The 17,601-nt window shown below is 41.0% G+C and overlaps 1 protein-coding gene and 1 long non-coding RNA gene across 2 annotated transcripts in view; one reads left to right on the plus strand and one right to left on the minus strand.

Moving 5' to 3' along the window:
* fut8b (fucosyltransferase 8b (alpha (1,6) fucosyltransferase)) overlaps window positions 1-17,601 on the plus strand; it is a 232,348-nt gene that overhangs the window by 178,249 nt on the left and 36,498 nt on the right. The window lies entirely within an intron of this gene.
* The window catches only part of LOC130907607 (uncharacterized), a 65,315-nt gene that overhangs the window by 20,977 nt on the left and 26,737 nt on the right, over window positions 1-17,601 (minus strand). The window lies entirely within an intron of this gene.

Here is a 17,601-nt window from a genome sequence, read left to right on the forward strand (position 1 = left end):
TTGTGAAAAACGTCCAACTGTGAACCTAGGCCACTTCTCATCAAGGATGATGCACACGTTATTAACTCTGTGCAAGACGGAATGGTTTTCAAGACAGAGTGGCCAAAGGTTAGGACGTTGTTACATTAGGTTTGTCCTATGCTGCTCCAACACTTTATAGAGCAAGCAAATGTATCAAATCTGAGAGGGGTTCCCAACTGCACTCACAGATAAGGTGCCCTTGATCGTTCCAAACATAGCTATGTTTAAAAGCCACCTGCTTCTGGAGTGGGTCACTAAGGGTAGTTGCTGTGTTCACTGACTAATAAACACTCTTCATTTATATACTTTTTTAAGAAATGTTCCTGGTGTAGCAAAAACAGCCTCATAAAATGTCTCTTGCAGTCAATCTAACTTCATATGAAGGCCCTTAATAGAAGGATTAACTTCCCTGAGTGAAGCCCAGTGGGTCGCTTGGCTTGTTAAACCTCTTCAAAGTCCACCAACAGCAAGGTTAAGTGGAGTTTGTTTTCTTGGTAGCTTGCTCCAAGGCTGCATTTCCACTACATGGTGAAATAATTCAGCTTGCATTTCTGTATATACTGAATGAATGAATGAATATTGTCATGACAGTGTAAAGAAAAAAAAAAAAAAATCAGTGTTGGGAGTAACGTCGTTATAAATAACGCCGTTACGTAACGGAGTTATTTTTTCAGTAACGGTAATCTAACTAATTACTTTTTCCGCCGTTACAACACCGTTACCGTTACTGACGGTCAAAAGCGGTGCGTTACTTACTCTGAATAAATTGAAGAAACTACCAGCCGTGTCGAGTCGACTCTCTGCTCTGTTGATTTGTCATCCAAGACTTTGGGTGCGTTCAGGTTCGAGAATAGCGCACGTACTTCTGACTCCAAGCTGTTTGTCCCTGCTCATTCAATTAGACAATGCTTTCCAAAGGTTGGTAACGTTTCTGTGTTTGCTACACCTGATGCTAGCCTTGTTCCCATCTCCCACTGTCAGCCAGCAATAATTCTGCTTCCATCTTGAGGACGGCAGACGCTTTGAAGGTGACGTGAATTGTCGGGAAACTAGCCTACCTGAATGCAGCCCCTCGAGAGATGCGATGGAAGTGATTGTGATTGGCTGAGGGTTAGAGTCATGTGTCGTGGTAAGCCAATCAGAGCCGGTGATTTCACAAGCAAACCGGAACAGCGCGTGCGGCAAACACACACGCAAAACATGCACAGGGTCGGGATGGCAGAGCAGCCAGAAGAAAAATTGTCCTTTAAGAGGTGGAGATATAGACACTATTTCAAGTTTGTCGAAATTAAAGGAAAGAACCTGCATGTAATGTGTAATTTATGTCCCGGGGCAAAGCTTTTGTCGACATCTGTGGTAAGGAATTCAAATCTGCTGAAGCACCTAACAAGTTAACTACCTGTCTGTTCTCTATTCCACTGACTCGAATACTGCTCAGAAAATTTCAAATTCTTTGACATACAACAAGTTCTTTTTAAAGTAACGGAAATAGTTACTTTCCCTGGTAACTAGTTAATTTTACTATAGAGTAATTGTTACTAAGTCAGTTACTTTTTAGAAGAAGTAGTGAGTAATGTAACTAATTACTTTTTTAAAGTAACGTGCCCAACACTGAAAATAATCGATAATCAGATATATTTGATCATATTCGTATTAAAGTTTAATACGTCACATGTGCCAAAGTATTTACACTGAAAATGAATAGGTCCGCACTGCCCCTCCAAATTTAGGGTCTGCACACCTCACAAGACTGCGTGAAAGCCTGTCCCACTCCATTAAAACTCAAAGGACACTTCTATTATTCACTCGTAGTGAGCCCTCCTTATGGAGAAAGTCGGCGTGATGTCACGATGACGTCACCTTGCTTAGCGATGTCTCGCCATTTTGCGAAGGAGGCACGCACAGCTAAACATTCTGTAGACAACGTCTGAAATTCATATATTTCAGGTGTGTTTTGCGTCTTTTTTACATAAAAATGTCTTAAACATGGCTTACTATTATCACGAGTCACAGCCGACAGACGCGGGGAGGCGATACAATTTAAAATTACCGTGTATTGGCTTTCAAGTCTGCCCATACAAAGTCACAGCTGATAGCTGGATGAACAAACCAAAGGAATGGCCTGCAGTGGAGTTCGGAAACATCTACAACTACCTCATAAAGTCACCCAGTAAGTTGACCTTTATCAATTACGTGGAATATGTACTGTGTGAAACTAAGAAAACTGGGTGTATATACGGAGTGATTATTTCTGCCGTAACCGGTAATTCGCCTCCAAGCGTTATTTAGCCGTGAACACGTCACGGCAAAATAACCAATTCCCACCAGGCCAATAATATTCCGATTGACTAATCAGAGCAGTTCACGGCAAAAGAAAAATAACGCTTTGCGAGCTGCCGGCTAGGTAATAATAACCACTGCCTAGTCTATTGAATCCTAGCAGCTAATTGGGGCAAAAAAAAGTATTAAAGTTTACTCGCCAGTAATGTCGGCTGCAAACGTAAATGTGCTTGGATTTAGGTTCCCACAGGCGAGAATAGTCCACGGAACTGTCTTCTTTTACTGTTCCTCGATTAATTGTTTTCAGCCATTTGTTTCTCCTTTTCTTCTCACGAGGAAGAATGAAGAACTTCAAATGCGGCTCGAACTCCTCCTTGTGTGACAACCCGCAACACAGCAACTTTTAGTTATTCCGACGGAAAAGAGATCACAAATAAGACGAAAGTTAAACGCGTTTGTATTAGAATGCACGACAGAGCAACTGTTTGTGACTCGTCTTTTGCCCTGTTTTCAATATGGCGACGCTTTGTTGTAGCTGGTGACGTCATTAATGCCCAGCTGTCCGACTGCCTCTATTGGCCAGTTTTGGAGGGAGTGACGCTAGCATGCTTCACTATCAGCTGTATCCCAGAATGCTTTTTGTGCTGCTGAGCTGGAAAAAATAATCTGAAATGGTGCCATGACTTATAATTCCAAATTTCCAAAATTCCAAGTTAACTATGTAGTGTGTTTTACTTGGTTGAACATACAACGCTATATGTTGACTAAAGGTGTGTGAAATTTCCGATTCTTAGAATATTCGCGGTTTGGCTGCTAAAGATTCGAGAATGATTCACAAACATCCAAAATTTGATTATTTAAATATCCCAAGTAAAGTGGAACTAAAACACAGTCAGCGCGGTCTTCGGGACGCAATAAGGACCAGACCGAGACTACTTATCCACAACTCATACGGTTAGATACAAAACGGCAACAAGCATGGCTGACCTAACCAACAAACCTCTCCGTGAGATCAGAGCTGCTCCCATAAATTTAAAATCACATGTGTGGAGTTAGTTTGGATTCTATGAGAAAATCTTCTAGAAAATAGTGGATTTCGAAGAATGTTGAAAGCCATCCGAGGTACATCATCCCATCCCGACGCCGTTTCACTGACATGGCAGTTCCAGTTCTCTACAAGCAGACAAAAGTAGAAATCATGTCATCGCTGTCGAATGTAGATAGTCGCCGTTACTTGTGATGCGTGGACATCTGTAGCCCCCGAATTGTTTGTTACAATAACAGCCCATTTCATAAGCGCTGAGTGGCAGCTAAAACCACACATGCTTTAAACAAGAGCAGTGAGCCAGGTTGCTAATATGGTTGAGCTGCTAAGCGGTGCTGTAAATGAATGTAACATCGCAAAAAAACAAAGTTTATGTTGTTACAGACAATGCAGCTATTATGTTTGTCACTGCCCAGCTGGGTAACTTTAGCCATCTGACATGCTACGCCCACACGCTGAACCGTAATTTTTCATCTGTAGAAGTCAATGCACAGCGCAGCACACAGAACATTGAATTTTTTTAGTCGCTAAACACACTTGACCTGTCCTGCATATTGTTTAGGTTCGGATGCAAAAGGACTTGAGTTTTTTTGTTTTGTTTTGTTTTTTTTGTACCACAAGGAAACCTGTTAATGTTTACATGTTCATGTTTACATACCTTAAATTAGAAAATAACTTTTTTGAGCCATTTGTATCGAAGTAGTCGTACACATAGTCTTTCATTTATACCTGAGTTCACATTTAGGTGGATAAAAATAGATTTCTGCAAAATGCTATGGTTTATTCTGTTGAAGATTTAATGTAGTTTAAAGCTCCCTATACAGAATGGGGACTTGAGTATTTTATTTACTGTTTTGAGCTGTTAACTTGATACTGGAATAATGGTTTATTTGAACCTGAGAGGATTTTTTTAACTAATGTACAAAACATTAAAAGCAGATAATGGCTGGGGGGCAGGGGGTTGTGCATCAATAATAGATTTATAATCGAATCATAGCCTCTGAATTGTAATCGAATCGTGAGGTGCCCCAAGATTCCCACCTCAGATGTTGACGCTGTAATAATGTTTGCAGTCAATCGTTTATTCATATGTTTACTGTATATTATTTCATTCTATCTGATGTAAAAGTTTTTACATGAAGCAACCAAGAAATAAACCGAAGGCAAGACTCTCCCATTTGGTTACCAGGGAGAGGATTCTCCATCAGCTATGTCCAGCAGGGTCCTACGACTGAGGAGGACACGACCTAGAGGGGTGCAGACCCAAAATTGGAACATATCTATTGTGTAGATTTTGATGGATGATATAATGTACAGTACAGTAATATCCTGTAAGTATGCATAGAAAACCCCATTGGGGAGGGGGGCACAATTACTGCAAACCAGTAGACAAGTATGATACAATAAAAGTACAAGGAACGTAATAAAATGTTGCTCTTGGCTGATTGCCACCTTAGGGTTCACCAAACCTCTGCCAAAAGTCAGCCGGGATAAGCTCCAGTTCCTTTATGACTGTAATGGGGACATGCATTGGTGGTCATTATCCTTACCCTGTGAAATGGGCCAATATGCTGTGTCATGCATTTAAATCTCTAAACACGTGGGAATCAGAAGGGTCCCCCTTCTGTCATTGATTGCTACCCTTTGATTAACCCCCAAGACCCAGATCTCACAGGGCCTCAGAGAATGTATGTACAGTATTGGGTTAAAACATGGGGGTTCACGGGGTAGGGTAGAGAATCAGAGAGCCTTAACCACTGCCCCCAAGAATTCCCAGATATGCTATGATTGTTGATTAAGGAATATTCACAGTACCTGTCCCAGGGCGTGAGAGAGGCACATTTGCCCAAAGAGTGGGCAATGCCATCACCCGCAACAAAACTAAGAGGAAGCCCCCCTTGTACCCATAAAAGAGGCTGGACCAGGGTAACCCAATAAGTGCCAACTTAGTTTTTATGGGGGGCCAAATTCTGATATATGGGCATACAGCGTGAACTGGCCAGGCAATCGACCCCCTACCCCAGGAGGAGTTGAAGGAAATTAATATCTTCAGCGTTTTGCATACACTGCAAATTGCTTTTTCATTCTGCCCTTTTTGACTGTACACATTTTCTACTGCAAGGAAAGGAGAGCTCAAACTGGTTGAGTGGGTGACACTAACTGCAATTTGAACATGCATTGTTTTCTATATTTCACAGAGCATTACATTTTGCAAGGCCAGACTACCAGTTTCTTGTACTGTATGCTTTTAAGCCTCTCATGCTATTTTAGTTATTTCCTCAACAAGAAGGGCTAAGTAAGTGGCCGTTTGAATCCCCCACCCATCCCCACCCCCCGGCAGTCTACAAGTAGTGATTCATTTAAAAAAAAAAAAAAAGAAAGAATAAACTACTTCTCTTTCAATGTATCCAAAATCTTTAGAGAATACATTTAATGCCGTAAATGTAAATCTTCACCACCCACCTCTGAATGATTGATTACACTGCTAGAAGTTCAATGTGCACTGTTTGTAACCCCGAAAGGACAACATCGTATAAATGAGGACTCCCTAATGTCTTGACGTTTTAAGGCATTAGAATGTTCTAATGTTATAACACTAGTATGTTAACTGTTTCCACTGCATAAAATCCATTTTTAAAACTGACCTGAATGAGGAATATGAAGTAAATCTTATTTAAGCCTCCCCGTGGGTATCTGGAACAAAAACAGGCGTTGCAGATAAAATATAGTGCAAGTGACTGCAGTTTTATGGGAAGATTGACGCGTGCACAGCTTGGGTTTACCCCCCTGACCGACTCCCCCCAAAAAAACAATAGGGTTGCGCAGATCAACAGTGCTGTCTGCCTACAGGCAAACAAACACTTTAAGAGAATCCCTCCTCCTTAAACTGCTGTTGACGCCTCACTGGAATTTAATGGGAACCTCAGACTTAAGGCCGAGTTATACTTCCGCGTCAGACCTACGCCGTCAAGGAAGAATGGAGTTACGACCCTACGCCGTATCCTGACGCGCGCCTCTCGATTTTTCTAACCTTCGCGTCGCGTAGACGCGTATGACGTAGCGAAAACAGACTGTGATTGGTCCGCTCAGACTGTTGTTTCCGGTTTCCCGCGAAAACACCGCCATTGTAGAATAGAATCAAACATTATTTTCTATGCACCAAGCCGACGGGAGTATCATCGAAGAGCAAGTCTCGTCAAGACATTATTATTGTGATTGCCAAATGGCAAGGTCAGCAATCGGGAAAAAAAAAAATGGAAGAACCACCGAGACGTGGGTGTTCGGAATCGAGTGGCCACACGAAGCGGTGACCCAGTCGGCCAAAAACTGCCAACTTTTTATCACTTTATGTCGTATTTTTGGTTGGTGTACTTCATATGTTTGCTGTGAGTCTGTGACTTGTTTACGTGTCACACTTCAAGTATATGAAGAATAAAGCACAGATTTGCTGTCAAAAGAGTTGTTTTGATCTTTAATGTTCAATAACAGACAGTTCACACACACAATACATCATCACTGATTGAGAGTGCCTCGGTGCTTTTTATGATAACCTTAAAATCAAGCCTCCCAACGCAGTTTGGGAAGTTCCCTAGACGCCAGAAATCTGCTATGGCTTCCCACTGGCTGGTTGTAGGACACGGCAAACAAATCGGGCTGGAGGGCTTTGCAGACCTTGAACGCAGTGCTCGACGCCAGTTTGAAGCTAGCCGCCACAGCTAGCTCTCTCCACCCGAGTCTAAACTTTCTGTGCGGCATCAAAAGTCGGCCAGACCGCCTCGAAACAGTCTTCTGCGTCGCCTGCCCTTCAACATTTGTATGTTCAATATTTATTCAGTGTTGATGAGCAGAATATTTACTTTCAAGAGTTCCATCTTGCATTGTTTATTTTTTCTCCGACTAGCGGAAGTAAACAAGCATGCCCCAAAACCGTACAAACATAACGCCACATCCCTCTAGTGGCTTGGCGGTGAATTACAGAGCAACGCGTTCCCTTAATGTCGAATGACGCCGTAGTCGCTACGCCGTCACCGCAACGCGGGAGTATAACTCAGGCTTTAGACTTGTAGGCTTTAATAAGCCAAAATTGTTCTCTTTGACTAAAATATGTTATTAGAAACATTTCAAAATCTATAATATTTAGTACATATTGCACGCTGGGGCGATGACGTGGTTGGGATGGACTGAGAGAATAGCTGTGCTAGCTGGCAAACATAGCTAATATGACGACTGGCATGATTTTGTCATATTCTGCTGCTGGTCAAATTGTTTTGTTACAGTGCTTTGATATGAGTTGCCAACGGCATACCTGCATCCAATTCCAGCTCATTATCAGTGTCTTTAAACCGATCCTAGGCGGCTTGCCAAGATATTGACTTGCTGATATTAGACAGGTTGTATATCCCTTCATTGCTAGTTGCATCATTGCCTTATTTTTTTTCGTTTGTCTGCCTTTCACCGCAGTTTTCCCTCCTACTGTCATGGACCCTTTTTGTGTCTCCCTTTCCATTATCGCGTTTTTTTGTGTGTTCAATACACCCTTTTACACAATCCCTATGTTAGTGCTGTCTGCTTGCTGTCTGAAGCGAACCATGTTTTGTAATTCCGTGATCAAGCCAGCCGCTGTCTTTTCAGTTGCGTTTCCCTTTCAGGTTTTACCGCACAGACAGACATTGCATGTGGGTTGCGATTGCTTTATAAGGAAAATCACGACTCCAACGTCACGTAGAAGTTTAGTCCTATGGTCTACGACAGGGGTGTCCAAACTTTTTCCAAAGGGGGCCAGATATGGTGTGGTAAAAATGTGGGGGGCCGACCTTGGCTGACGTCCTTTACGTAGAACAATATATTAAAGCAAATTTTAGCAAGGCATTCTGTGTGTCACATTTTCTTTATTATTTCTTTTTAATTAATTATTTCAACAATCTCGCAACCAGCCTATGTGGCGTTCTTTTTCGACTCTCGGGCTCTAGCGATATACTGCTGCTGTAAGATTAAACTAGCTTCAATTTGCTTCAATTTCTCGCTACGTCTCTTCCCTGTAATCTTGTCGTACATGTCAGCTTGTCTTGTTTGGTAATATCGCCACGCATTGAACTCTTTAAAAACAGCGACTGTCTCTGCAAATGACGCAGACACAGTTGTTGTGTATTTTAGTGAAGAAATAGTCCAATTTCCACCTATCCTTGAAGCGTCGGCCGTCACAGTCAACTTTCTTTTTTTTTTTGTTGATTGTCGCCATTTTAAAAAATTGGGAGTAAAGGGTAACACGGGGTAATGTTGCTTGGGGTGCTGCTTCCTTTTAGTGGGTAAATGAGAAGCAGCATTTAGTGTGTAAGCTACTTCATATGCTGGTAGCAGTACTGCTGACCAATTTATTAAGTCTGTGTGTGGGCCAGACGTTATTGATTTTATGACAGAGGCTGGGGGCCGGATAAAATTTGACCACGGGCCGCATTTGGCCCCCGGGCCGGACTTTGGACATGTCTGGTCTACGAGCTCGTCTGTCGCAAGGGAACAATCGGTTCGAAACCCGCTGGAGACCTTCATTTAATGGCTTTTGCTGCTCATTTTGTGAAATATCGACAGTGCTGTCCAACTCATCATTTGTCCGCTTGGGTTCAAATTGGAAGGGCAGAACCAACCATATGTTTAGGTAGCTAACGAGTGACACTGTGGAAGTATGGCAGCGCTGCTCAGTGACGTCATCGCCCGGAATGCATTGCGTTGTCAACAATGGCGACCTACTAGTTAAACACATTTTTCAATTTTATACAAACGAAAACATTAAGAGGGCTTTGAATATCAAATTATTATAACTCATACTAACATTTATCTTTCAAGTCTTTTTGTCCATCGTTCCCTTTAGAGTGCTGGTGATGCCCGACATATTTGAAATGGACACTTCGTGAAAAATTGCCTGCCTGACATATTTCTTTTACAATATCTTGCCTTGCCACTATGCTCAGGCTAGATCATTTGTACACCTAAATAGAAAAGCTCAGACAAAAGATCAATGCTTTGATAAACTCGGTTACACTACCAATGCAGGTGTCGTAGAATCATTTATATTAGTATTGAGTTACAAATCGAAGCCGTTGATATGATTACTAGATAGTCGTGCAGTAAAAAAAAGTGTTTGCCTCTGCGAAACTGACAAATCTGAAGCGTTTGCAAAAGACGATAAGTGAATTGGAGGTTTTACTATCAGGCAGTGGCTGTCTCTCTGTCTCGATCGCTATTACTTTCTCTCTCGTTGCCTCCTTGTTCTCGTGGCCACATCCTTTCAGCTCTTCATTTTTCTCCCAGCACCTCATTTGACTCATGCTCTCCTGGGCTCTTCCTTCTTATCTGCTTCTCTCGGGGTGCCTTGCCTCTCTTATTCTGCCGCCTTTCATACGTCCTTTTCGACTATCTGTTCTCTCTTTCTCCGCAATCTGTCTTTACAGCCTACTATAGATCCATATATGCAATCTGACTGCCTTGGGCCAACATCTTATTCATTGCGTGCATTCTGCATTATTATGTGTCGGTGTTTTTTTTTAAAGGCAGGTTGTGTTGCCCACCACAGGGAACCAGTGACACATTGGCCTTGCTAATGTAAGCCTGTTGCTACCTGACAAGTCCCTATGGTCGTGTCTGTTTCATTAACAGCAGGCAAGTGGGAGGTTTGCGGCACAGGTCGACAAAATTAGGCCAGAGACTTGAATATGAAGAATACGCTGTTAATGTTCCTTTTCAAATGTGTGTCCCTATTTTCTGTGTCTTGTATTGTACACTACTTTGAGCAATTCTTTGTTGTCACTGTTGGAAGCCGATTTAGACCATGTTTTATGGTTACAAAAAAAGACCAGTTGAGTTTTATTCATGCCCCACCTTCCTTAAATAGCTTTTTATTGTTAACCCACTTCCTCTTAAGAGTTTCCCCTAGGATGTAAGGCATTTATAGGCATAGGGAATGAATTGTATATGCATCTTCAACTGGGTATTTTCGTCAGGAAAACATATAGCTTCAGGGGGTCGGAATCAAAGATAGCGAAAAAGTCATTATGGGACCTGCTTGTTTTTTCCTGCACATGGGAAATCGTGGAAAACAAAACAGAAAGATCGGATTAAAGTAGTAATAACATGCAATTCACTATCCTGGAGGGATTCAATTTCTATGAAAGGAGTTGGTCTTTGGAAACTTAGGTGGGTAGCACCTTAATGAAATTTTGAGTTCTTATGAAATGAGAAAAAAACTGCTCTTGCTAAATTGATGGAGTGCATATCCGATGTGAAGCAGTGGCTTGCACAAAACTTTTTACATCTTAACGAGAGCAAAACTGTATTCATTACTTTTGGCACACCTTCCATGATGAAAGCCCTTGAGCCCAACTCTGGCACTCCGGCTGGCATTTTTAAGACACACGTTAAAAATCTCGGAGTGATATTCGATAGCAGGCTTAACTTTGAAAAACAGATTAGTTCTTTTGTAAGAGCAAGTTTTTTCCAGCTCCGTCTCTCAGCCAAAGTGAAGCATTTTCTTAGTCGCCACGACCTTGAAAAAGCAATTCACGCTTTTATAAGCTCAAGGCTGGACTACTGCAATGCACTTTATGTTGGCCTCCCCAAGTCCTCGATTTCTCGGCTGCAGCTTGTTCAAAATGCTGCTGCTCGATTTTTAACAGGTACACCTAGACGTGAGCATATTACCCCTGTGCTATCATCCCTTCACTGGCTTCCAGTCCATTTTAGAATTGATTTCAAACTTTTACTGTTTGTTTTTAAGTCTATTAATGGCCAGGCTCCATCTTATCTATGGAAATTTTAACTTTTCGTAACTCTGGCAGGACTCTTCGCTCGACCGGCCAGCTTCTTTTAGATGTTCCAAGGTCAAAACTTAAACAGTGGGGAGACCGATCCTTTGCGGTTGCTGCCCCCAGGCTGTGGAATAGCCTTCCCCCCGAAATCCGCACCACCACGGATGTAGGTCTTTTTAAGTCTCGGCTAAAAACACACCTTTTTAGACTCGCCTTTCACACAGATTAGGATAGCCTCGTTTTATTTGCTTCAGGGTTTTTTAATGTCTTTGGATTTTATCGGTTTTATTGTTTTATTTGCTGGACTTTCATCGTGATGTGCCGTCTTTGTTTTATTTTTTGTTTTATTTCTTGTTTTATTATTACTTTTTTTTTTTTTTAATGTCATTGTATAATATTTTCCTGCCTTTATGTAGAGCCATGTTTTGTTGTAAAGCACTTTGAGGGTCTTTCGGGTTTTGTAAAGGGCTATATAAATAAATTTGATTTGATTGATTTTAGGGTTGTTTTTAACACAGTGGATTAGTAGAGTTTGATTTTCAGCTTATCAAATGAGGTTTTTTTCCAGGTACTCTGGTTTTCTCCCAAATTCCCAAAAAGTAGAGGTCGGCCGATATGGGATTTTCAAATGCCGATGCTAGTACCGATATAAAAAAAAATAATAATAAGAATTCAGCCGATATCCAAAGCCAATTTTATAAGCCGATATTTGAGGCCAATATACTTTTTTTAAGCATGTAGATTACGAAAGGCATTTTTTAAATTAAAATTGCTTCAATATTTTCAAATTTACAATGATGATCTGAGACTTAAAGGATTAATTCGGTCTAATGCTACCAAACCAACAAACACAGTACTTATTTTTATGATTATACACACACAGCAAGAAAAGTACATTATTTTGAAATAACTGAACCTCCCAAGACATCAAGACGAGATACAAACAAGTGTGAGTTTAAGAGGAAACTCGCAGCGCTAAAGCTAATGCTACGCAATTGCAACGCTAACGCTACAAGTTACATTTTAAGTGTAAGGATCACTCAGTAAACATCTTTAAAGGCTAAAGCAACATTGCATATTCTCTCATGCAAGATAAAAAAAAAAAATCTTAAAACATTTACAAAACAGGCCAGCCTGAAGCTTCCTATAGCAGCCTGCCTTCAAGCTGCTGCAGGGTCCTTCCGGGGTCTTACCCTCAGTCAGCGGTGGCCACAGTTGTCCTCATAGATGCCAGTTCAAAATTCATATTCATCGGCGTATTTTCTTCAATAATCGGCCGATGGCAAAAAGTCCATATATCGCCCCGATATATAAGCCGACATCAAAGTAACTTTTAAGTCAGGTAATGACTCAAAATTTTCCATGGGTGTAAATATTTGTTTTTTTGTGCTCTGAAACCCACTCTTATTAAATTGTAGTATTCAACCCTCTGTTGGGTGTGATCTCATACGCTGTGAAGTAGGGTTGTTCCGATCATGTTTTTTTGCTCCCGATCGTTTTAGTTTGAGTATCTGCCGATCCCGATATTTCCCGATCCGATTGCTTTTTTTGCTCCCAATTCAATTCCAATCATTCCCGATCATGTACATTTTGGCAATGCATTAAGAAAAAAATGAATAAAACTTGGACGAATATATACATTCAACATACAGTAAATAAGTACTGTATTTGTTTATTATGACAATAAATCTTCAAGATGGCATTTACGTTATTAGCATTCTTTCTGTGAGAGGGATTCACGGATAGAAAGACATTTGACTTTGTGTATTGTAACTAAATATTGCCATCTAGTATATTTGTTGAGCTTTCAGTAAATGATACTGCAGGCATGCCCCAAAGCATGATGGGAAGTGAAACCATTATGGATAGAAAGACTTGTGACTTTGTGTATTGTAACTAAATTTTGCCATCTAGTGTATTTGTTGAGCTTTCAGTAAATGATACTGCAGGCATGCCCCAATGCATGATGGGAGTGGAACCATGATGGGAAGTAAAACCATGACTGTGCGTCGTGCTATCAATGGATATATCGTCTTTGCTTTGGGAAGTAACTTAAGGTGTAAAGACTATTGCCACCTTGCATCCCCACATTGCTGCCCATGATATTATTAATTATAGGGTGAGTGATTGCAAGGTATTAGCCAATTGAAGAAAGGCTTCAAAGGCTGCCAAAGTTCTCTCTACTCATGTTGCGCTGCCTTTATCTTTTTATAAAAGTAAAATGGTGTCATTACAGGTTGAGCGCGACAATGAGTGAGAGGATCGTGCAGAGGAGATTTTAATAGCATTAAACATTTAAACATGACACATTTTTTAATAAATCAATTGCCGCCGTTAATGGGATATTTTTGATAACTTTACATCAAGCCTAAACTAAAGACTCTGGATGAGTGTAATATATTATGTCTGTAACGTTAAATACAATAAGAAAACGATTTAATTAAAAATATATATACTGTATATTAAAAAAAGGCATGGCCGATATTTTTTTGCCAATTCCGATACTTTGAAAATGACGTGATCGGACCCGATCGATCGGCACATCTCTACTGTGAAGTAATTTAGGCTACGTCTATACTAGGACAGATAATTTTCTCCAGGGTATTTTGCCTACTATTTTTATACCTGTCCACACTTTGTTTAAGGTGAGTTTAAGGGCCCTCTTATTTCTGCAAGGTACGCCTGCATTTGCGCAAACTACGCATGCATAAAAAGGAGAAGCCTCATGTGTTACGTCTTCGCCCGCGCGGTTTACCTCTGAACCGGAAACTCATTCCATGCCCGCGGCAAATGTCAAAATTACTTCACCTTCTAGACTGTCATTATTTTGTGATCACTGTTTTTTCCGTGATTGCAATTGAACGCATCATGCAGGAGCGAGAGTGGAAGGAAACCCACGCTCTGCTTTTACGAGCAGGAGCCCAGTTGTGATTGAAATAAATCTTTATAAAACAACTAAAGCCTGACATCATTACCTGGGATGTTACAATCGATGCTCAGTTGCGCTCTCACCACTTGGAAAACAACAAATAGAAGCATATGTTGTGGCGCTGGGTATATTTCCTGGAAGCCGCAACCAGGCTGCTTGTGCATAAAAGTGGCGATCCTGGAAGTGGCAACAGTTTTGACAGGCAGAAATGTCTTGGAAGAAAAAAACTGATCGCATGCCTCCTTGACTGGGGGTTCCACGCAGGTCACTTTTTGGGGTTTAATTTTCCTCAAGGCATTTTTATATACAGTACTTATGTTCGGTCGGCATTGAATTGGGAGGGACCTGCCCCGTAGCTGGCTGATGTTAGATAACTCTGTAAAAAAACGCTCATCTCCACCTCATCCGCGATGGGAGGACCCCAAATGGGGACTGAATTGAAGCATATTATTGATACATAGTTTGAAGGTTTAAGAAAAATGTGTGGAAAAGAAAAGAGGAGCAGGAATGCCACATCGTTATCGTCCGCCTCCATTGTTTACATGCTGTCATGCCGTACTAAAAACAGCGACGGCATGACGCCCCTTCCTGAATATCCGAATGTTGTACGGAGACAGCAGTCCATATTAGGCGGCACCATTACCCGCCTACGTTATCCGTCTAACAACTAATCCAGATAATAGGCATACTCGTGTGGCCGACATGCCGTAGAGTCCAACTAATTACACGTTTAAGGCCATTATCCGTCCTAGTGTCCTAAGTTAAGTGCTCATATTGACTGGTTTATCTTTCTCAGACAGTCACAAAATTGTTGAGTATGGTTCAAACAACAAATTTCTCAGTTACGACCCATTAACTGAAAGTGAAAAGTTTTTGTTTTACTTGGGAATATTTAGGCGAACAAGGGCAATGCATAATTAGACCAAGATGGGTTATTCCTTGGAGGATGTGATTCAGTTCATTTGCAAAGTGACTGGAGAAGCATCATGTTTATTGCTCAGTGTTCTCTTGTCTCTTTGGATTCAGCTCCTGAAATATGTATGAAGCCTTCTAGGTGAAAGCTTTTGGATCTAATTGAGTGGCTGTGGGTGGAAGATCGGTCCATTTCTGCCAAGTCTTGAAGCTACATTCATCCCTCCATATGTACAGGATGCCTACATTGTTATATAAGCAAACTAGTCAAAAAAACATTTTTTTTTTAATTGTCAGTTTCATGTATTTTTGTATATTGTGGTATATACATCTGTATGTACCACAATATATGTAAAAATGCTTCTTCAATTTTGAAGTTGCTTCATGACTCAACATTGCGACAGTTGTATGTCCTTGTTCCTAACATGTTTTGATGGAGCTCTCATGTTAAAGGCAGATTGTACATGTTGTGGCCGTTTATTATTTAGGAACTAGGGAGTGTACAGATGTTGTTTATAGCTATATTAAGACTTGTCTTTGGTGCTTTGGCGGTCTCAAACCTGATTATATGTAAACGTGGAATGCACACATACATACGCACACTTGTGAAGGTTTTATAACAGCAAGAAATTGAAGGTTGTCTTCCAGGCATATCCCTGCTGGTAAAATGAGATTATCAGGGCTGCGTGTTTGCAGTTTATTGTTTTTTTTTCCATTGGCTTCCCATTAGCTGCTACATTTGCACCACCTGTTTTCCCTTTTGTACGGATTTCCATACTGTGCATGGGTATGCGTGCAAGTGTATGTGTGCACTCAAATGTACATGGTCAGACAGTTGGCCTTGATATTTATGTAGGGAGTGCTGGCAATGCTCTGAGATGCTTTTTTATTTGGATACTCAGAGAGGTGACCTTTTGTAATCAGTACAGCTCAACCCTTTGCCCACGGCTTCTGCCAATCTAGACTTAGCCTGGAGGCGCAAACGGCTGACCACCAACATCTCCCCGAACTTGACCATCACACGAGCTATATTTAACGCAAAGTTACTTATCGTTGCCTCAACGCAAGAGTATTTTAGAAGAGCAACCTCAGTTGTACACTGTCGCACTCATTAGTGCAAGTAGTACCTCCACTAAGGCCTAATTATCTGTTTTTCTTCAAACCAGTAGGTGTGCTTTTATCTTCTTGAGCTAATTGGTCACAGACCACTTTGCAAGTGGACTGTAATGGCAAACAAATATGTTAGAGTTTGGATCGACACTTTTTTTCCCACCAATATAATTCAATGTGAACCGAACAACTAGAGGCGTGTGAAATTTCCGATTCTTAAATTATTCGCGATTCGGCTGTGGAAGATTCGAGAACGATTCACAAACATCCAAATTCCGATTATTGAATTATACCAGCTAAAGCAGAACTGAAACACAGTCACGGCGGTCTTCAGGACGCAATGAGGAACGGACCGAGAGCAAATATCATGTTCAACTCATGCCACTAGATAAAAAAACAAAAATACCTGACTGCGGCCGACAGCTGGTTCAAACAACGCCCAGTTGGTAGTTGCTACAAACATACGGCCACATATGGCTATAGTAAATCTCACATATATGCAGAACTAGATGCTAAATGACAGACAACTGCCGTGTTAGAACATATAAAAAGAACTAGATGGGAAACGACAGGCTTGCCTTTTAGTAGTTGCAGCGTGATAAACAGACGCCATCTTCTCTAGAAGGCTCTGTTGTAGCGAACCTACCGTAATTTCCCGAATACAAGGCGCACCCGTGTATAAGGCGCACCCCAAATTTATTTGTAAAATCTAGGTAAAATTATTGTACCCGTTTATAACGCGCACCCTAATTTTAGCACCAATAAATAGAAGAATACAAGAAAACAGAGCTCGTGTACAGATACAGAAATGTCATTTTACTGACTGGTGACAACTTCTCCAATTTACCAGAATCTAGGAGAAAACAAAACAGATGTCTTTTCTTTTAAAGGCTGCTGTATAATTTGCTCATTTCATCATGATGAATAAATGTTTCTTCCATGGATTGATACGGTAAAATGAAAGTGAGAACGTAAGTCGGAAATCCGTGAGAGCTCATCGCTGTCGACACTGTGACATATTGGTGTTCTATCTTCTGTTGTTCTATGTTGCGGCACTGTTGGATCCATGCTGCTGTATTGTCATATCTATGTTGTGATTGTCTATGAGCCAGAGGGCCGCTGAGGCAAGACAAAAGAGCGCCGCATTATAGCCGGACTGTCAGCATTTAAGTTCATTGAAAGCAAGAAATAAAACGTTGAACATGGCACTCAAAGTATTGTAGTTTTTTTCAAGGCAAGATAAAACAGACACGACAGTAAAAATAGGAACTATTGTTATTTGGGTTTGAGTTTCCCGAGGGACAGATATTGTTGACGAACACACACAGGAAGTCTGTGTTGTTACGTTTGTTATGGTCCAAGTTGCGGAGCTGCAATAAACGTTGACACAAATGAGTTCAAGAAACTAACTTCTGTGCTTTATGAAGAGTAAAAAAAGCAGAATTTAACAAAGACGAAATCATTCGGCCGATCAGAATTAAGTAGTACCGAAACAAAATGGTGAC

Source organism: Corythoichthys intestinalis, chromosome 19 (genome assembly GCF_030265065.1).
Source record: "Corythoichthys intestinalis isolate RoL2023-P3 chromosome 19, ASM3026506v1, whole genome shotgun sequence".
NCBI classification, from domain to species: Eukaryota; Metazoa; Chordata; class Actinopteri; order Syngnathiformes; family Syngnathidae; genus Corythoichthys; species Corythoichthys intestinalis.